Raw genomic sequence first — 23,012 nt, 5'->3', positions numbered from 1 at the left:
CATGTATTTATTTACTTCGAACATGTAACAGTAAATATAGCAAACTGTCAATCAACAAATTCTCATTGTTAATAAGAAGAAGCATCAGTGAGGAAAAAACACAAGCTTGGCCTATGATAGATTATTAAAGTGTTAAAAAGCAAAATATAACCGAACTGAATCTACATTATTGCACAAAGGAAATATTGTTATTGAACAGTTTCATTGATATTGCACACAAGTGAATTGTCAGTTTCTACTGGAGGCTGTGTTGATTGTTAAGTGTGACAGCAGCAGGAAGGAAGAAAGGACCGCCGGTTTCTCTCCTTCACACCACGAGTGAAGCAGCCTCTCACAAAAGAAGCTGGTTAAATAGCCTGCATGCAGAAATGTAACAGATTTCATGGTGTCATGTTTAGTTGCACTTTTTGTAGTCCGTCGTTCTAGCTTCGCCATGGCAGACCTATGTCAGTGACATCCGCCCTTGCATCATGATTCTCAAAACACCATGGTTGTCTTTTCCTAACTCCTCATGAACTCTCCTTCACATCCTTGACCCCATGACGTTTTCCATAGAGGTCAAGGAAAGGTGGTTAAGAATAGATGTGAGGAGGTCATTTTGGGAATTTTCCACCACAGCCTAGGCTTCTTGTCACCATGTCTGTGATCTTTCCCTATGACGTAAACTAGGTAGAGTAACCAACCCTTAACCATAGCAGGGGCAGGCCAGCAAACACTCAAGTGAACCTTTATTTATAATGTGCTTTGGAAAGCACTGACAAACAATGTCATCCTCCTGACATGGGTGCCAACAATAGTAAATATGTGTAATGTTGGGTGATTGGTAGCAAAGACCTGGCATGGGTTTTCTATAGAATTCTCTGAGCTGGTATGTGATAGTGGCATTCAACAGCTAAAATGTGAAAATCTCCCAGGCTTCTCTAGCAGAGAGGCTTTGACATGAAACCAAGCTCCGTAAAAAATCAAGGGTATTTGCAGCTAATGCTTACAACCGAGCCAACCGCTCGCTCTCAATGGCTCTGGCCCTGAGCGGAGAGCTAAATCTGTTCAGGGAATCTGTTGCCGGGGCTCCCGATGCTATACTGCTGCCATGCTGGCTCCTGGCCCACTACTATGCTCTCCTCTTCCGGGAAGCAGCAGGGGAAACGTTGGGAACCATGGCAACGCCAGCATGCCAAATCAGTAGTCATTTTTTAGAGTCATTACGATATCGTGTCCGTTTCCCAATTCAATGTTGATTTGAGGCATTCCCTCAAGTGGCAAATGGGTTTATTATGATTGTGTGTCTTTGTTTTTGTTTGCAGGTGTGTGTGTGTGTGTGTGTGTGTGTGTGTGTGTGTGTGTGTGTGTGTGTGTGTGTGTGTGTGTGTGTGTGTGTGTGTGTGTGTGTAAGAGCTGTGCAGCCACAGAATCATAATCACAAGGCCCCAAAGCCCAGAGCTTATTTGCTAGTCAGGGAGCATTATAGTAGCTGCTTTACAACCTGCTGCAGTACTTTGGTCACCTTCTGTAGAGAAAACCAATCTGCAACTTAAAATTCTCACTACAATTGTTTTTCTTACTCTTTTTTTCCTTTTTACATTTGTGTACATACTATATCATACTCTGCAGTGTAACCGGCTGTGTTGTTTTCTAAGCATTTGGTTAGGGTGGGAGGCTATGTTTAAGCAGAACTGTTTACGTGGTTGATGTTATCATCATCTCGATTGATGGGTTCCTGTGTGGATTCATAGTCGCAGGGGTTAATCTGAGTGATTCTCTGGCGGGGGGGGCGGAGTCACTCATCAATAATGCAGGTGTCGGAATGCATAGTATCTGTAAAATATCTCCAGCCGTACGCTATTAACCTCATCCAAACTCCAAGGCTCTGGGCATGTCCGCCCCATGAATAAGTGAGCAAACATGCTCGTAGCTTTCCAAAAAACATGCATGTATAAATCGATGTCGGCTTGAATTCATTTCAAAACGACCGGTGTGCATAACGGTTGATCTGACAGAGGAAGGCCAGAACATGAGAGAAAAGAATGCTTACTATACGAATAGAAATGTAAAAATAAAAAAGGAAGGCAAACAGATGGTGATGGCAGAAGAAGAGAGGAAAAGAAAGGAAGAGGTGAATCCACTCTGCTAGCAGATGGAGACAGAAGAGAGACAGAGTCATTTAGGGACGGAGGGAGACGAGGAGCGGCAGAGAAAACAAGCAGACGAGTGTGTTAGAAAACCGCCTCAGACAGCTTGAGAAAAATACACCACAGAAACCCACAGCGGGGTTCATCTCAGGTAACGGCTGCTGTTTTCATCATCAGTACAACTGATAATAATAATAAGGCGGCAGCGCAGAAAGCACGGCCGTTAGTTGGTTGTCGTTTTGTGGAAGATCATCATTTCTAGAATTGTCAAATGAGGGCCCGCTACGTCTCCGTCGTCAGTTGTCTTCTATTTCAATATCTGTCAGTTGTCTGTTCTGGTTACGTTCTGATTCCAGGAAACTGAATTCTACTCATTTCACTCAGAAAACAAATGACAGTAAGAAAACATTGAACTTAATTTGTTTAAATTGATTGATAAAGATGGCACTGTAGATTCTAATACATCATTGAGCAACACTTGGACACAGCTGCAAGAGACTTTCCAGCTGCTGTCTACATTGTTAAAGACGCCAGCATCCTGTTTGTCCTGCTTTGGCAACACATACACACACATTTCCCTGTACTTCTCTCTTTGTGAGGACCCTCATTGACATACAGCATTCTCGAGCCCATTACCCTTATCTTTAACCATCACTACTAAATACCTTACCCCGACTTAAACCGAATTCTAACCTGAACCTTAAAAAACGCATCACAAACAGGCCCTTTGATTAAATGAGGATTGGCCAAAATGTCCTCACTTCCCAAAAATGTCCTCACACTGTTTAAAACTTGCTTTGGTCCTCAATATGTTTCAAATACAAGAACGCACATTTTCTCTAGCGAGAAATGGCAGCTGCCTGAATTTCTGCTGAGCATGGATGGTTACTATATCGTAGAAAGAGCAAATGTGACGTACTTCAAGTCATCGCAGAATTTTTTTTTCCCCTCTATGCTTGCAGCTGCACTGTTACTTATTTATGTTTAGAAAAACCTGCAGTATTATTGCAGTAGAGATGCATTGTGGGGACTCTATAAGTTGCACCCTACCCTGCCTTGCTATGAGCTTTCAAGGGAATCGTGTGTGTCTGAGAGTGTGTGCCGATCGGGTCGTCTAATCCATCAGGGGGAGCACAGTCAGAGTGAAAGTAAGAGCTGAATCATTTTGACACTCTAGCTTGAGTTTCACTATGACTGAGAGGGAAAACAAGCAGCGAGCCTTTGATGGGAACTCCAGTCGTCTTTATCAGAAACAGATTTTTTTTGGCTTGGCCTAAGCTTTCCGCTCCCATTACCGCTGCAAGTTCCGTCTGCTCAAGAAGCAGCCAAATACAGTCAATGAATTGTCCCTCTTTCTACCTACAACATCAACATAAACAGTGAAATTGAATAATGAGGTTTCCATGGATTCATAACATCTCCGCTGCGATTCCAAAGAGTTTTGGTCAGACTTAAGTCTGGCCTGAGATCAGCGCTGCAGCTGTTTTCATCACCTCACTAAATTCTGGGAAGGGACGAGTGGAATCAGCTGCCAAGGGGTCATTGAGTGTGTGAGAGAGAGGGAGAGAGAATATCAGCTGTACAGTAAAAAAAGAGGTCACTGAGTTGGTGGAAGGGGAGAGGCAAACTGCCATGTGTGTCTCTTTGTGTGAGTGTGTTTGAATCGACTGTGTGTGGAGTCATTAAGGCTTAAGTGAGGGTGAGGCAGAGCAGAGCAGCAGACACCGCCATGAGACAGACACACTGCTCTGGAGATGCTGCGTGTTCCTGGAAAGAATGTGTCCAGTAGCGACATGCCTCTAGCTGTCCGTCCTGGACTTTTTTTTCCACTCTTCTTTTATAGTCGATAATCTACTGGAACATTCAACAAATTCTTAGCCTTGTGTTCAGAAAGATTGATCGGGTCTAACTATAACATCTTTGTGAAACATTTACTTCCAGAAGCCTTGTTACCTACTGTCTAATCAGAGGACAAGCTAACCGCTAACATGCCATGGTAGCGCTGCACAAGCTTCTTTCTGTTTTCTTTGAACTCTGCCATTAACTCAGACCGTGTTGTTTTGTTCTTAGAAATGTCATTTCATCAACAACACAGAGTTACTGAAGAGGGGCAGAAGCTCAACCGAGCTAACGAGCTTGCTAACAGACAGTTAGCTCGCCAGACTGCTAGCAAGACATATGCTGCGTTCCACTTGAACTAGGAAGTCGTTATTTTCCGAGTCGGACGAACCTTGCCAACCCCGACCACAAAATCCAAGATGGCTGCTCAATAGTAAAACAGAAGCTGTAGTAATATATGCTATTTATTAGGACTTCAGTCCTAATTGTGTGTCTGGTTTTTATTTGAGATTTGGACTATCGAGTGAAGGTGGAGAACGAGGGGTGAGAGACATGGAGAAAGATTTACATTTGGTTTGCATTCAAACCAAGTTCATTGTTTGCATCTTAACCCAATGGCCACCAGGGCGCCCTAAGGTGGTACTTATTTATAGAAATATGAATGAAAAATGGATAATGAGATAACCCCGGTCCGTTCTGTAGCTTTCCAGTGGTCTTCCTTATGTATTCAAATCCATACTTTCTCTAGCCCTTCTAAAAATAAAACGTGACCCACGTGACCTGATGAAGGTTTTGGCTTGATTACATTGCTACATATATACAAATATCCTTATCCATAGTCGGTGTAGAGAGGCCGTGATTGCTCTCTTCAAAGCCACAACACTACAGTGGCAAGGAGTATACACTTTAAAAACACAACAACACTAACCCTTTCAGTTATTTCCAAACTTAACACGGCTAACGTCAACTTAGCTAGCGCTAGTATTCATCATGATGAGTGAGAGGCGTGAACAATCCAGAAAAGAACGCTTTTGAAGTTGACCTTTAAATTGAGGTAAAAAAGTTAGCACAGGGGGACCAATATGCAGAATTACCAACAAAGCATTCATTTATGTTTCATCTAATACTGCTGACACTATAGTTTATCTATGTCATGAATGCCCCGACTTCAACAGAATGTTATTACCCACAGAATGGGTAAAAAAAAACTTTTACACAAAACTCCGTCACTCACTGCTTAGAGGACCTAATTATGCTCACCTGTTTTCACTTTCACTGGTGAAGCAGCTGAAAAGTCCCAACACTTCAAACATACCACAGTAGGGCTGACACCTTTTAACAGATCATCACCCTTCTGGAACACAAATCAAACTACACAACTTGAACATGTGTGAAACCTGACTGATATTTTTCACTTGGTTCCAGTCAATTTTAGCATCATTTTAAGATTGTATTAATTACATTTAAAACAGTTAATGGCTTTGCTTCTAGACGGAGGTTTTAAAGTTATCAGACAGTTTTGTTCAGAACCACTTAAACTTTTCTGCACAAGGTTTTTTTATGTATTATTTGTCAGTGTTCTTGTTGTTTATAGAAATGCTTTAAAAAAAAACATATGTTTGAGGGAGGATACTGGCTTTATTGCTGTGAGAAGTCCTTTTAAGCTCGCTGGTGCTGCCTGGAGAATGTCTCTGAAGCCTGAGGAATGCAATGACATCATTGTTTAGCACTTTGCCAGGACTGAAGAGTTGGGAGTAGTTAGATGATAGAGTCTGACTATATTCTCAGTGTCCTCCCCATGCAAGGTAATGGCATTCCCAGATGTTTTGTTTTTTGTTTTTTTAAGCACTGCAGAGTGTTTATATATGAGCACAGAGAGAAGATGATTTCCCTGGAAATTCCAATGGTAGTGGGATGAAGGTTTGAAATGATGAGTTTGTTTTGTGGAAATATCTCCTGCGTTTGAATTCGTAGGTGTAAATCAAATGAATATTTCATGATTTTCACCAAACACTTTAGTCCAGACTGAAATCTCTACTAAACAACTACTGGATGGACTGTTGTAAAATTTTATACAGACATGCACTTCTCCAGACGATGAAACTTACCTGTTCATACCCTGACCTTTCTTCCAGCGCCACCTGCAGGTCAAAATGTGACTTTGTCAAATGTTGCTTTATGACCAGGTGGCAACCATTTGACGCCAAAGTGTTTTAAAACTTGCATTCTCTCTACTGACCAGCAGGGGGCGACTCCTCCGGTTGCAAAACTTGATTTATTCCGTCAGTTAACATTGTAAACTTGAGTTTATGGTTTTCATCTCTAGTTTCAAGACTTGTTCAATACAGCATGATGTTCATTGAGTAAATTATGGTCCTTTTAGAGTAAAATAGACCATAAAACAGAGTATGCTTTAGGGCGGGCTTACTGTGATTGACAGGTCGCTGTCTCAGAGACATTTACGGCGTCTCTACATCACTTCTCCGCATTCCAAATATGGCAACTTCTGTTCATTGGTTGCGAAAAAAACAACATGGTGACGGTCCTAATCCAAGATGGCGCCGGCGAAATTGCCGAACTCGAGGCTTCAAAATGGCCGTCCACAAACCAATGAGTGACTTCACGATGATTACGTCCACTTCTTACATACAGTCTATGTTTATGACCTAAAAATTCCCACAGAAACTGCTAAACTTCTTCCCATCAGTCTCACTTGTGCTAATTCGCTAATTAACTAATGTTAGCATGCTAACACCCTGAACTAAGATGCTGACAACGGTAAACATTATACCTGCTAAACGTTAGCATTCTAATGTTGTCATTGCTTGCATGTTAGGATGCATATATTAGCAATTAGCCCAAAGCACTGTTGTGACTAATGCTGCCTTCAAATGTGGTTGTGTTATCTACGTTTTTGACATGTCTGAGGAAAATGTTGACTTCTCCCAAAGGCCTCATCTTTTTCCTTTTTTTCTGCCTTTCCTGCATTAAGTTAACTGCTCGCCAGCTTGCTCAATCGTTGGCCGACATTGATTGATTGATTGACAGGTGATAGCATATGTCTGATAGCATTAATGATGGCCCCGTTCTATTCAAGAGTCACAGTAAGATTGGCAATGTGACTGTAAGCCAGCCCTGTAAATGTATCATTTATACCTATATGCTTTTCCTACTGGCAGGTCAAAATGTCTACTGTAAAAAAGTGTTTCAGTTGCCAAACCCATAAATAACTCAACATATACCAAACCATGATGCAGTTGCCATGTGCAGATATTTTGTTTTATTTTATTCTATTTTTACTTTTTCAGGTCACAGTAGAGAAACAGACAGGAAATCGTGATAATTGAGTGATTTATACAAAGAAAAAAAAAGAAGTAATTTATGTTCACCAACCATTGACATTTTTCTAGACTCTGTAATGTGACATAAAAATGCAGGTAACCTAATTTCAGGAGAGTTTATTCTGTACTACATTGATATTTTATATTATTTGGGAGAGAATGCTGCATCATAGGCCAAAATTGATATCAGTTACAATCTTGTTGTTTTAGAAATATTACATGATAGACTTTTAAATGACGGTTTGATGTTGTCATCTGCTACATCTTCCGCAGCGCTCACGAAATGATTCCGCAGCTCTTTTTGTGTACATACATAGTTTATGTTTATCTAATGAGAAAATGGACCGTATAAGTGATAAGTCATAATGTAATTTTGTTTTATTCTTTTAGGAAAAAGCCTCTGGCTTGCCTTTGTTACTGTTCGGGGTGCAGCGGGGTGCACGCTGGTTACAGGCAGCACCAGAACCGATGCTGCGATATTGTAAACAAACGTAGGAGGATGTGCAATATCAGTCGCCCACACCACCCCCTCTCTCCCTGCGCGCACACACACACACACACACACACACACACACACACACACATGTCTCTGGTTCTGTTGAAGTGGTAGATAAGGATGGGCGGGGACTTCCACAGAATAGGTAGGAGGCAGCCACTACTGAGAAGCAGAGAGAAAGCACGAGGAGGCATGCGTGTGTGTGTGCGTGTGTGTGTGTGTGTGTGTAGGGGGTGGGACAAACCCCTCGAGGACCTCTTCTTGGTGAATGACTGAAAGTGTTGCTTTGTTTCTGCGGAATTTGCATTTGACACCATTTGCTGAGCACATACAGATGAGTCACAGTGATGAAGCCAGTTGAAGAGTTTGCCACGATGTTTAGTTTACAGTCAGAGGATTTAATTTCATTTAATATATAATGTACGTTGAGCTCTAAAGCAAATAAATCTGTCATGGATTGAGTTTTCTTGCAGAGGTGACAAACTATATAATGCCAGAAACGTGGGAGAAAATGCATTTATGTATATACAAATAATCTCATTAAATCATCAAAGTGCATACAACTAATTTCAAGGTGGTAAAATGTGACCGACGATCTTTGCAGCCAACCGCTTCCATCATGTGAATGCTGCAGATCTGCAGTTTTAGCCATCATTTATATCAGTTATGACCGCTGTTTACTCACCAGTCTTTCTGAGATGTAGGACTGCAGTGCCATCACTAAAGGACCCCAGGAGAGTGAGAAAACAAGACTCTGGCTATAAAATAACTGAATCATCCTAAATTGTAATGTATTGGAGGTGTTTGTTTTCGTGTCATGTTGCAGAAACATTTCTTGGACGACTTAAAATTCAGCTTAAAGTTACTACGAGGAACTTTCGTTTTGTGTTGATTATTCATTATTTATTTTCATAACCTCCAGTGTGCTTACTTCCATTCCCTCGCTCCAGCAGTATGTTACTTTTATTTTGGTAACTGCCTGATAGCGTCATTAGGATGTGCTGTGTTTATTGTTTCATTTCTTTCCCGAATTCAAATTGTCCTGAACAAATGAATGGGTGCTGTACACACACACACACACACACACACACACACACACACACACACACACACACACACACACTGTTTTATTAGTATAAGTAAAAACATTCCACATTTGCAGCCTGTAGTAATGTCACCATGCCAGATCTGTGGCATACACACACACACACACACACACACACACACACACACACACTATCCGGTTTTTGCTTCTGGGGTCACACCCAGAACACCACTGCTGCTGCCAGTCACTATTACCTGATAACCTTTCGCTCTGGTTATTGGGTTCGTACAATATAAATAGTCTTCTGTCATCTGGCTGTGAGTTAATAAGGAGTGATTGCCCCATGAATGTCTTGGTACAATGCAGAAAAATCACCTCCAGTGAGGCGGATGTGCTCTTTGGCATTGGAAACGGAAGAGCTCCCTGTGCATCCACTGCATTCATTAAAGGTCTGATCTAATATTCCCTCAGGTGTCACAATCTGTCTTCATGTCAGTTTGGCAGAAAGTGGTGTCCCGAGCTTTCTCACATTATCATGGCTGCACACATAACCCCCACCACACCTTACACTGAACATCCTCATGGTCTTATTGGTCCCTGTGGGGTTATATTTTTTTAGTTTGTTGTAGAACACATTTTGAGTTGTATTATCGTGTTCAAAAATAAATCTGTTGTCCTTAACCTAATGTTAAAGTATGTTAGACCTCTAAACATCGACAAGTTGTGATTTTACAGATGGTTATGTGCAGGGATATTTCCTGCAGCAACTTCCTGGAGTCTTGTTGTCACCAGCTTCCTCGTTCTTGGAATGACTCTGCGTGACCAGGAAATAGTCCGGCACGTAAGCCCCGTTTTGCTTTAAACTTAGGAATTTTTATGAATGAACATGTCAATTAGTGAGCTTTAGAGGTGCTGGTACAGAGTTTTGTTACCTTGGGACAGAGCCAGGCTAGCTGTTTCCTCCTGTTATTTGTGCTAAGCTAAGCTAACCGTGGCTACTGGCTGGCTGCTTATTATCAAACAGACATGAGTGGTATCAATCTTCTTATCCAGCTCCCAACAACAAAGTCAAATAAGCACATTTTCCAAAATCTCAGACTATTCCTTTAACGATACATTTTTAAAAAACATTTTTAAATACATTTTTGGATCGTCCAAAAAACGTGTTATGTCATTGTACCACCACACGGATGAGCAGGGCTGGGAACACTTTTTTTTATTTCTCAAGTTTTACATATTTCTCTTGTCTATAAAAATATTTTTATCGCTTTTTGTTGTTGGTGACGAAATAAACTCTTTTTTCCATTTTTTTACTGAGTGGGAGCATTAAAGTGTTAAAAGTTCAGGGATGGATTGGCTAAAGCTCCAAATGACAGGTTTACATCTCTAAAGTTTGGCTTTTAGATTATGCCCCAGCAGGATACAAAATCTTTAATAAAAAATGTTTATGCAGCATATCTTTACCTTATACAATTGTATGAACATATCCCCATAATGGAAAACAGGACAATACCGAGGAAATCCACTCAAAACATCAAAATGCACGAGTTTATCCTGGAAGCAAGTCAGCAGGTGGAGCAGTGTGGACGATTTTGTTTTCAGGCGGCAGTGTTTGTGTGTGTGTGAACTACAATGAAGTCTTTCACCTAATAGTTGCAAAAAACAAAACAAAGAGTGTATGTAAATTTCCCAAAGAAATGTGCCACACCCTTTCGGTCCGCTGACTCCATCTCTTCTCACACCCCACCCATCCCAAACACACACACACGAAAACAAACACACCCCGGGTAAGTTATCCACGGGAGTAACTCATGCCCTTTGTTTTGGAATGCGGTGGCTCTTTTGTTAACAGGTGCTTTACTTTCACACTCGCACCGTGACTCATAAACAGAAAGAGGTGTGTGTGTGCAGCCGTGGCTGTTTTTGTACTGAATCACATCCTCTTTGTTTTTAGCTGTCTTTGAGTGGAAGGTTGAGTGTTGTAGAGCACGTGTGGGCTTGAAAACATGAATTCCGTCCATCCGTGGAGGTCTACTTCTCTGTTCCTGCTTTTACTAAGTGTGGTTTTCAAAAAAGGCAGTTTTCTGGACATTCTACACGTAACAAATGAAGTTCTTCTCCTTGCTTTTATTGGGCCGCATAAAAGCACACATCGTGTTCTCTCTCTTTACTGCATAACGAGCCATCATTTGTACCTGCATGCACACCTCCAGGCAACGTGGGAACAATATGATCATCCTCGACACTGGGTTTGTTTCCCACAGCAGCCAGCTTGTGTTCTGCACTGTTCCTTAATTGTGTCTAAAAGTCGAGATTAGTAAACGCCAATGGACAAAAATATCAGAAGCTTGTATTCGCGGCCTTGGCTCAATGATGTTAAAAAAACAACCAATTGTGGAAGCACTTGTGTTCATCTGGTCGGACGCCCAGTTTGACCTCAACGTCAGTGTGGCACCTGATGATAGTACCGACCTTTTGAGCAGCACAGCGCGCTTCATTGTTGAACAAATGGAAACTAGGTTGAAAGAAATCCCCATTGACAACTGCTTTCCAGTTCCCTTCCCGCAATATTTACAGTCACTTCCTCATGCCGGGCCTTTTTTGATCTCCCCCCCCGCGTCACCACAACTTCTTCCCTAATGTGACGCACGTGGAACCACAAGTCCGTGTTTCGGATGTGCTTTGTATAAGTCATTGCTTATAGAATCTATTATTGCTTTTTTTGTAGGAATCACCGAATGCTAAAATACTTCAATGTTCGGAAACAATTCCTGTTTTTCACCAAATTACAATGAATAATGTGTGTTTGTCGAGGAACACATGTAACTGCTTCCACAATATGAAAACAACTCAGATTGTAAGGACATAAAGCATCAAAGGCGCCTGGATAACTATGTGCCTGTATGTATGTATGCACACATGTGTATTATACATATGTAATTTGTGTGCTTTTCACTCTCTCAGAATCGATCAATTCCCTCCCAAGTGACAAACAACACTTAATATTTATTTTTCTAAGCTCTATTTCATATTCTCTCCCGGATCCAAACACACGACTTCCTCTGGCGTCTCGGCGACACCGTCATTACACGCTTGCAATCAAAGTAATTGTTGGAAAAAGCATCATTAATTGATAAGTTGCACAAGTGACCTGATTCCCAAGTGGTTCAATAAGCTCGGCAGGGCGCCGCAGCATCCAGTGGCGCTGGGGCTCCTGCAGCAGATCAGCATGGAGGCATTGTGGTGTTAACTGTCCGTGGTCCTCCATTGTTGCTAAATGGCCGTTGTGACAATAGGCTGCATTCCAGTCACGCTGGGCCCCGCAGCCCGACCAGCTACTGTATCTGGGCGGGAGCAGATGCGGAATGTGCGCGTCATTGTGTTTGCACGTGCAAGGTAGGTTTGGGAGTCGGTGTCGCGGTTGCCTGTGTGTGGCCCCGGCCGTGCGCTGCTATCACGCTGTCACTGGAGGGGCCTTGTCAGAGATTCACGTGGGCAAACTCGCTCTCGATGACACCGTAATGGCTCGGTGCTGGGGAGCCCCTTCATCTGCCGCCATGCAAGTTGGCCTCCATCAACCGCCCACATAGAGAAAAAGGAGAGAGGGGCCCAATTACAGAAAAAAAAAAACATCCAAGTGGTGGCAGGAGAAAAGAGAAGTGTATTTCACAAACACACACCTCATTAACGGGGCGCTTTTTTATTATTATACCAAAGAATACCAAAGAAAGTCAAGTTGTTGCTGGTGTTGTTGGTTAAAACCAAACAATTAGTTTCCAAATTCTCGAGAACCAACTGCAAAATGCAACAGTCGTCGATAAAGTAAATACAACTTGACCACGGCCTGTTAACAGCGTAATACGTGGCAGCGGCGCAGAAACGATGCCAATGGAAAGTCAATCAGGATCCTTTGTCGTGGTGGACACACAAATAAAATGCATTAACGTTAATATGCGACAGTCAGAGTTATTGACCAGGTATAAACAGAGAAAAAGACTTCTTCTCGTGGGTGGGAGGCCAGGGGGATGGGTCAAATGAACGCAGGGCTTCCAACCTGGAGACCGGTGTTTGCGTCACATCGCAAAGTTACTCTTGTGATGTTTTTCCTAAATAAAGTGGTTTTGTTGCCTAAACCTGATGTTAAATTGTTTCTGTGGTGCCGACGGGTAATTTAAATTTAATATGAAAACCTATAAGATTGGTCTCCGTACACATGAGCATTTTGGTGTTTCATACATAACGTGCCTGAAAATGTATATCACATGACAAAAGTAATCTTTTTTTTTACTCTGAAAAATGTTTTTTGAATTAGTTTTACTACATCACAAGTGGAGAAATTTGGTTTGGTTTCCCCTCAGTTTCATTGTTGTCTGTGGGTGGCTGGAAGTCCCTGCCGTACTGGAGATTAGACTTAAACTGCACAACAGCTGCTAGTATAGACAATAAAGTCAGCAATGCCTGTAATCCGTTATCCATGTTGAATTAACCATTTCAAACTAAAACTCCAAACGCCGTTTTAAACGTAGCAAACGCCATGTGTTTTAACACGAGCACGTATTTGTGTGGATGCAGCCTAACATTGTAGTCTCTTTGCCCTGGGACCCATGCTCATTAAAACCTATGAGGGGATCCCTCAGTAATAGGCCCCACAACCAATTTAGAGTCCTGACCCACAGGAGGCAATCCAGAAGGGAATTTCCCCGGAGAAAAGCTTCGTTTCCACAAAGAAAACCCCGCTCTCGTTTACTTTTTGTGATCTTCTTATTGATCCCCGAAGGAGAAACGTTCCCATTTGCTCACCCTCCTTCACAGGGAGGTCAGAGGTCAGGGTATAGCACCGAGTATACATTCAGTATCTAGTGAAGGACACTTCAGCAGGTGCTCGCTGCCTCTGGGGGGGTGGGTCTTGCAGCAAGACAGACTGGGTGAAGGACAGGCTTCCCATACACTCCTCTACTCCTGCACGTCCACTCCGATGCAGCGAATGTGATGAAACACGCGATGAGTCATTCCTTCAGTGTATACTGCACGAAAAGAACAATTCATGCCTATCAGCAAACCATGCAACATAACAGGACAGCCCTGCAGGCTGTGTGCTGTCACAGAAATGCATTTGAGGTCATTTTACAACCACTTTAATGACAATTCCAACTGCCTCGAAGGTTTGAAAGAACTGATTTCAGTTCACTCAAACTATATTTATAGACGGGTCCCAGATAGATTCAAAAACTATTCAACAGATGCAACATCATCATTATACTACGATTATTGATTATTTGATGCATATCAAATTATATACATATATCTTTATCACAGGGTATTTTCATGTTCATTATATGGTAGAAAACTGATTTAAAATAATATAATTTTTAGAATTAAATTCCAACCCTAGCAGCACTAATATCCTTTCACTGTAACAGTAGGAAAAGTTCTACAGTGTTTATTATGGTGAAATTGTGGGAACCACAGCTACCAGTTTTATTTTACCGTGAAAACAACTTCTTTTTTTTACAGTGATATTTACTTTGTTACCTCATTGTGTCTTAATGCTCCCTCCCCCCCCCCCCCCCCCCCCCCCCCCTCAAGACCCGCACGCAAGGACAAATCAACTACATGCAGCAAACATTCATCTACTCTCATTACCTTTAACTTGGCATGTTTTTGTGTGCTTCTGCTTTTGTGGCTATTACATCAACTCAGACATTTTAATTTGACACAAGTATGCTTATATATATATATATAATATATATATATTACCCTTGTTTTGTGTTACCTTGTATACAGCCTGTACAACCTCAATTTAGCATACTTGGCAGATTCTTAAAACCACTATTTGCACATTTGCAGTAAAATAAACCAGTAGCACTTGAGCAGAACATCTGACTTCTCCTTTTAATCCCTGCAGGTCACACAGACCCAGACACAAGGCTGGATGTTAACTAGGCAAACATATTTTAGTTCATTTTGGCTCAATAATATTAATAATCATAATATTGCAGATCAACTCATCTGTTAAATGCAATACTCCTAAATGCCTGTCCGGAACACTTTGCACAATAACAAGGAACTATGTGTCTCTCTTCCAATATTCCCACATAGACACACTGTGCTACACTGTGCTACACAATGTAAGTATGACGATGTTATGACCAACAACTAGTTTCGGGAGAGAGTCTTCATCAAGGTTAGGAAATGAACAGCAGAATTCATGTTGTCACAAGTCAGTGTAACTTTCTATGTAGAAAACCGTTGCACATGTGGGAACATAAGGGGGGAATCCAAAGGTTTTCTGAAAATGCATGTTTAACTATGCAAATGAGGCATTCTCGTATGTGCTAATTTGCATACATTTCCCAAGAGTGTAGATAAGAATGAAAGTGAAAGGTTTGGTGAATGTAAGAGCTGCTGAAGTGGAGATTTCTGGTTCAGAGTCTGAGAGAAAACTCAGTTTGAGAAAACGGCCTTTTATTGTAAAATTACATACATCTACACTGCCATCAGACACTACAGCTTTAACAATAAAACAGCTAAAGAAACTTCCCCACTTGATTACTTACACCATGATGATTCATTTTTGGATTACAAGTTTTCTGAAATGTTATGTTTAAATATGCAAATGAGGCATTATCTAATGGTAACTTTAGTAGGAATCTACAAACGCAAACAGACAAAGTATTCAAATTAAACACCTAAATGTGCGTTTGGATGTTTTCTTTCCAGGAAGCTGAAAGAACACGTGATGGAAGCTAAATAGACCAAAATCTCTAAATAGATCAGTGCATGATAAAAAGTGTTTACGTCTGTAGTGACATAGGAGTAAACCGCCTCCTACCAAATGTTTCTGACTAAGAGACTTGTGTTTCCATATCTTATCGGTTCCTCTATTGAGCCAAGCGCACCACAGTGAAATGATTTAACCATGTGATTGTTCCATGCGTTCGTGGCTCAGCCTGCGGCTAGAATTCTCTCTGACATCTGCAGAGTGCTGGTGCAGGAAGCCGTCGCACACAGATCTTCCACTTCACCTGACAGCGTAGTTACATAACCGGACAGGTGTTCCGCTCCGAGGCGTGACGTTGTGAAAGCAGGTCGGACCGCTGTGGGGGAATATCATTGGCAGACGGTTGCCGCAGGCCGTTCCATTAGATGTTTTTCTTTCAAAGCATGACATGACAATGCATGACTAGCAGCTTCACGGTGAAATGTATGGAATCGGAGCGATTGCATTGAGAAGCGGAGGGTTTTTGGGCGTGGCTAATGACGTATCAGTTCACATGCTCAGCAGCTAGTGAAAGTCAAAGGTCTCATCGGTTGACGCACAGCTGTCAGCGAGCGTAGATGAGAACCAGGAGCTTCCACTCCATCATTCCGCTGCGCCCACGCCTCCCGGGCCAAATCATAAACGTCACATTTGTCATTTTTACAGTGACGGAGCTGCTGCTGGTGCAGGGCTGCAGGGGACGGGCAAAGGCCAAAGTGGTGCAGGGGGGGGACAAAACCATCAATATGTGTGCATGTCTAAAATGGGCATGCATTAGACAGGAGAATATGACAGAGATATAGAGCACACAGGCGAGAAGCAGGAACCAAAAGGGAGTGACTAAACCAAGCTTCAAAATGGAAATCTCTCGTGTCAGCGCTTGACGTCTGTCCGCGTCTCGGGTTACAAGCTCTGCTTGGACTGACTGGACCGCTCCGCTCTGGTGGCCTGTATTTGTTTAGTATGATTTATGCACCGCTGCTGTGCCTTCCATTGCATTTTCCTCCCTTTTCCTTCTCTGCACATAAAGTTTTTTCCCTGTCGACTGATCCCACCCCCGCGGCCTTTTGTGTTTCCCTCCTGTTTGCTAAAGATGCAGCAGAGTGACGCAGTCGCTCTCCCAGGTAAGCAAACAGGACTCTCCCATGTTGCCGCTGTTGATCCGCCAGAGCCCCTAACACTCGGCACTGACGTCAGGGAGTGTAAACAGGAGGGCCGGGACTCCGGGCCGCGCCTCTCCCGGTTCCCCTTTTGCATCGACGGTGTTGACAGAGGGATGGCGAGTGGCGTTGAAGGCGTGCGAGGAGCACGAAAAGGAAAGTTACACATCCGTGTGTGGTGTTGTTAGGGAGCCCGGCTGTAGAGGGCCCCGCGCCATGCCAAGCTTTTTGTTTGACCTCGCCCACATTTTAAAGGCCCCGTGAGGTCAGAGGAGCAAAGTAAATAGCTGGTTTGACGTACGAAAGTACTTCCTCGTGAAATACAGAATACTTTTATGCATGACAATAGATCTCAGAGGTGGAACAGAAAAAAAGTTATTTACTCAAGTGCCGTACTTTAGTACAATTTGAAGGTACTTGAGTAACTTATGCTCCACAACACGTTATTTTCTATCCACTGCATTTATATGACAGCTGTGTAGGCTAGCTTTTTGTCGCTGGTTGGTTCCTCTGCTGTGTCTGTGCTTTCCATCTCCAGGTGCTGCACACCTGATCGTATGTGATCAGCGGCATTGGACACACCTGGGCCCTGGTTTTTCTCCAAAAACATAAAAGATCCTGAGCAAGAGGACTCCTTTCTTTGCAGACCTCGGCCCACTTCCAGTCCGGCCCCGACACCCATCCGCTCCGTGAACGGAGTGAGCTTCGTTTGTATAGTTGTAGAGCTGAATGACTCGCCCTTCTTCAAGGTGTACAAATACGGCGCCGAGCCTTGGGACGAACTCCCCTCTCTGTGGCGGAAACAAGAAAAGACGTTCGGTAACCACGGTTGCGTATTAGCGTCTTTCTTTTTATACATCTTTTTTTTACTCTGATGTGTATGACCTGCTTGGTCGATGCAAATACACAATAAACACATCTACCGTTTAGACTAGACAAGGGTATGTTTGATCCTAAATACAGTGTAACATTTTAGTTGTTAATGTCTGTATGACAACATTAAATGTCCTTCTTGGTTTGAGCAGTTGACGAGTAAGTGTCTGTATGTGTGGTTGCACGGAACCACAGCTTCTGTTACAAACACAAAACGGCATCGATCTCCACTGCCCGAAAAATTGTTAATATGAAAGACTCCCTACGTGACCGAGTAAATGAAGTGGAAGTGGATAGGGAGAGGGTGCGAGTGTGGGGGCCGGATTGGAGTTGGGCCCTCCTCTCACCCCATATCGCTGTGCCGTGACTTTTGATTTCTTTTCCTTGCTTGCGGCACATTTTCACACATCCCCACACTGCTGACTTTACAGATTCCTCCCATTTAGTCGTTTGTTATTTCAACTTACTTTTTGGTGAATAAATCACTTCATTTGCTAAGTATACCCGTTTGTCCCCCGATTTTGTCACAGTTTCAGCTTAAACTACCCAAAAGTATTTAATATAGTTTGCATGCTATTAGCACACCGTTGTATTGCTACAAGGTCTGAATAGTTCTCCCATAACTGTAATTACATGATAAATTACATATTAAGATAAGATATAGCTCCCAATCATGCAAAAATGTGTTTTTAAATGGTTTCCAATTGCTCTTTCTGGCATTTTCTTTCTTTCCTTAATCTTGACTTTCCAATATGTACACTATCAAATGGTGGGGAAGTTATGCAGGTTAGGATTAAAAATACACAATGTTGCCACATCCCTTATCCCTTTTAATTTGGCTCAGCAATAAAAATAAAAGTGTGAAGTTGCAGCCGCTACTGTCATTCATCCCCACCAGCCAGCTGCTGTACTCACTGAATTTCACCGGCAATTTGTGCCTCACCATGTGCTTCCTCTATCATTAACTTCCACAGTGACCTGCGAGGTCACCGCAGCCATGGAGGCCGATCACTGGTCGTGCACCGCAAATGAGAGACAGGAGGAAAGAAAGAAATTAGACGCAGAACTACAGTAAAAGCTCATCTGTTGTGCATTCCAGCTCAGTTTCATCCACGAATGCTGTTACTTCTGAGAAAAGAGACAAAAGCCTACTTTTAAGAGCGTCGGAAGCCAAATCTTCACTTCCTCAGTTTGTATACAGAATACCGGATGTCGTGATCTTTGAACATTTGCTGCAAAGAGAGAGAAAAGAAAAGAAGACAGAACGACATGTCCTTCGAGCCCGGCACTAATTAGCTAGAGATGTTTATTTACAAGATGGAAGTGGGTGGTATTTTCATTCATTTTTATCACAGCAGAATGGAGGGCATGTGTTATCTAGTGATGGCATGCAGACAGGGGTGTAATCAGTGGACTGATAGAGAGGAAGGAGACAAGAAGGGTAGGAAAGGAATGGGACAAGGAGGTGAGGAGGAAAGGAATTTTTGCTCTGCATTCCCGGCCGGCCCTCCAGGGCGACTCCTAATGCTTTCCACTTCTGCGCACACACACACACACACACACACACAGCCAGAAGAGAAAAGAAGGCCATGGTGGGTGTTGCCGTCCATTCACATGTTAATGCCCTCATCAGGGACCTCAAAAGGGAAACCGTAGGTACACGGACTTAGCCTCTTTAATGTGAATGGGACTCCACACAATAGATTCATGATCTACATTTTAAAATACAATGCAATATTTTAAAAAAGGGTTCCGGCGAAAGTGAAGAGGGACACTGAATATTTAACATTCCTAACAGGAATAATCATGAGCACTGATAAGGTTGGGCGTTTTGAGGTATTTGTTGGTGTTGAGTATCGGTTCACTCATGGAAGCAAATGACTTTAGGTCGGACAGGTCAAACTGCTAATCTCTAAGAAAGATTATTAAAAAGATGTATTTACACATTCATTCCAACTCAAGGTCCACTTCCTGTGTTTTTTCGTCAAAAATCTAAACAAATCTGTTGTGGACTTATTTGGTCAAAATTGTAGTCGTAAAAAAGAGAACAAGTTGAAGTTCTATTTGTTTTGTTCTGCTGTGTTCGATGAGAGCAGTTTAAGAGATCTAGAGAACTAATCTAATAGTGTTGTGGACGAGTTTATATTGAAGTTAGTATAAGGCTTCGGTGCATCGCCGGAGGACACCGACCAAGCAAGTTGGGTTGCCTTATTAAAGTCTCAATTTAGGCTCAATTAAAGGCTCAATGCAATTGTTCATCAAAAAAAAGCTCAGTTTACTGTAAAACAAAGGAATGAGAAAGGAGGGCAGATGAGTAGACGAAGCCACGATTGTTTGAGTTCAGCAGGTTCAGCTTCAGTGTATGGGAACCAATTCAGAAACCTCGCAGTCTCTTCCAAGCTGCTCTGCTATAACAATCAAGGAGGGGAAAAAAACAAAAACTGTCTGGACTTCCTGATATAGGGTTTCCCAGGGAAGCAGCTTTGAGTAGTTTCTGGGCCATGACATCATCGGCAGCAACACAGAGGTGTTTTGAATCGGCGGGAGGAGCTGGTGGGAAAACCCCTCCGCCATCACGACAACAACAATAACCGCCTACCCCGCTCTCTGGGCCACAATGCAAATCAACTGTAAAGACTGGAGGGGGGAGTGAGGGGGGAGTTTGGGGGGGGCTGAATCGAGAGAGGCAGAAAGTAAATAGAGCAGCTGAAAAACTTTAAATGGAAAGGGAACTGTTGCTCAGCTAGTCATGGGGATTTTTTTGTAAATGTTCCGCAACTCAACCGAGGAGGCGTATTGATTTGGAACAGGGCTATTTATAGGGGACATCAGTGTAACGAGTGTCTCGCGTGAATAAATGGCCCCGTTCACGCTGCCTTCATCCCGCTCAGAAGGGAAACAGACCAGCTGATTGCCAAATGTAAAGAAAGGCAAAAGAAAAAAGAAAAAGAAACCTATTCTGTTCCTGTGGGAAGTTTGAAGTAATCCCACCGCCAACATTCTTGAGCAGTGACTGGCAACAGTGTCACCAGGCTGTTTGTGTGACAACGCGGTTTAATGTGTCACTACTGTCTGTTTCCCACGTGGATGAATGAGTGCCCCCACCCCCCCCCACCCCCACTACACAAACCCCCACCCCTCTCTCCTCTTAACCTCCGTGGGAAGCGGGACACCAGCGGCCTTCTTCCTGGTTCAGCACATTCCTCCACATCTCTCTTATTCGCATTCCAAAGGCACATGGCATCTAGTCCCCAAACAATCCACCCACTTCTCTCTTTGACCTTAAAAGCCATTGCAACACCATGGTGTTTTGGTGCAGAGCCAAGGTGGTGCATCCTGTTTTGGTTAGCAGGAGTGACAGATCACCAGTTGATCCTTTGGCACACACAGCCCTGAGGATGACAGTGACCTAGAAAAAAAAATCCATTTACCAACAAACAATATTATATATAAATATAATAGTAATGAAATTTTAAAAAAGAAAATTTGACAGCAGCCAATGAGGACAAAAAGCCCATTTGATCCCTTCCAGGTGCCTCAAAACAACAATTTATCCTCTCCGTGGATTTATCATCTGAATCATCTGTATCGCACAGCCCTCCTACCCGTCTTGGATCTCAGAGAGCTCGTGACTAAAACTGTGTGCATCAGATCTTATGTGAAACCTATTGAACTCTTCTGCCAATTCAGTGGCAGAACACAACCGAGCTACTCTTTTGATTTACGCATTGCATCCGTAGATCTAATTCCTTTCCGGGCAGCACAGGTGTTACCATTTGTCACTTCAACCTCCACTCTGTCTTTTTTACTTAAAGCTATAAACGGACTTTTATTTTGTGTTGATTGTGGCGGTCCCTGTGGACAAACGTGGTCGTGTTTTTCCGAGCACCAGAGTCTCTTTAGAAAACCTCTCATTTTAGCAGGGGTCTGACATTCTGCCCCGCACAGCCCTGGTTCTGGTTCTCCCGCGCCTCCCTTCTCTCCGTAGTTCATGGTTTAATAAAAGGTCTGTCTGATTCACTAATGCAAGGCTTATTATTAGAAAAGATTCTATGCATTTTGGGAAGAATGACCGTATTTTTAGACCACACCGCGTCCTTGTGCTCCGAGTTTTCTTTCTTCAGCGTCGGCGGGTCGACTGAAACTAAATGAACTGTATCATGATCAGAGGTGCTTATAGAGGAGTTTTGCAATAAGATTCGTAAGCTCCACTGGTGGTCTCATCCCAAAGGCTTCCCAAAACCTTCGATTTCAAGATCGGAGTCGGACTCCTGCTCTTGGGGCCAGGTTTCAGTAAGAGTGAAGATGCAGGCATTCCTTTGCTAAGTGTTTCCAGCTGACTTTTTAATATTTCCGACTGACCAGTTTTAAAACAGAGTCTTGCGAAATGGTCTCAAACATGCACATGGCCACATACATGCTACATGCTAAAAAAGCTAAGAGGCTAAAAGCTACACATCCTCTAGTCGACTAAAGGAGCAACATTGTTCTTGTATTGCAGGGTAGCTAGTTAGTCCTTGTATTGTAGTGCAGTATCTTAAGAAGAAGAAAAAACATCTAGATGTTTTATTGTTCGTGCTTTCAAAAAGTATGGTTCACGTTGACACACGTAACGCTATCTAACATAACAAATTTGTCTGTTGTCCTATTTTCTAAGATCTGATTGGATGCCTGCTTTTTGGGGGAGGGCTTTATTGAGCAGAGCGGCAACAACAATTCCAAACATTCCAAACCTTGCTCATGGTCAGTGTTATTATCTATAGTCAGCATCACTGGGTTCACTCACTTCCAGGATATCATAATAATCGCTCCTGTCAACAGTGTTATTATCAACAGGATAAACTAGGAAGTGATATTTCCTGTGGTCTCAACCCCCATAAGGACAGGTCTAAAGCTAACAACAGTCCTATTATTGTAACCACCGGTAACATTAAAGCCATCCCGCCCTCTCTACACACAGATTACACCCTCCTCCATAACAACTATAGCCAGAAAACAAACCTTGCATGGGCCCTTCAGTAAAGCCGAACCCCTAATTGAGACAAGTGGGGATAATTTCCTGGAAGAACCATCTTTGTGGCGATGGACAGGTATGCCAGTAACCCCTGACCCCCGACCCGGGCCTTTGCTGACATGAATTTTGACCCATGGTGACCTTTAGGGCACTCTACGGGCCCTCTGTGGGGCTTTCCCACATAGGCCTGCCTTTGATGTACACTGGAGCCTTTTCCCATGGCCCCGCCAGTCGAGACCCCTCAGGCCCCGAGGAAAGGAATGAGGGGGGCGAGCAGCTACCTGAGGAGAGGTCAGACCACACTGGAGGTTACCCAGCACGCAGCCATTCCTTCTTCCACCTCTAAAAATAATTT

General features: G+C 42.9%; 1 long non-coding RNA gene across 2 annotated transcripts; it reads right to left on the bottom strand.

The window, feature by feature from the left end:
• Positions 1–1,305: 1,305 nt before the first annotated feature.
• LOC142954490 (uncharacterized) lies at positions 1,306–20,756 on the bottom strand. Of its 2 annotated transcripts, none has more exons than XR_012955714.1 (2): positions 18,559–20,756; positions 1,306–13,874 (listed from the first exon to the last, which is right to left on the bottom strand). It is a non-coding gene; the product is annotated as an uncharacterized LOC142954490 (long non-coding RNA). The 2 variants fall into 2 exon arrangements; XR_012955713.1 differs by lacking the exon at positions 1,306–13,874 and adding an exon at positions 15,295–17,561.
• Positions 20,757–23,012: the final 2,256 nt, after the last annotated feature.

The sequence above is a fragment of the Anarhichas minor genome, unplaced genomic scaffold, assembly GCF_050575085.1.
Source record: "Anarhichas minor isolate MPS153535 unplaced genomic scaffold, ASM5057508v1 ptg000020l, whole genome shotgun sequence".
NCBI lineage: Eukaryota > Metazoa > Chordata > Actinopteri > Perciformes > Anarhichadidae > Anarhichas > Anarhichas minor.
The sequence above is the reverse complement of the archived record's forward strand: the minus strand, read 5'-3'. Positions and strand labels throughout refer to the sequence as shown.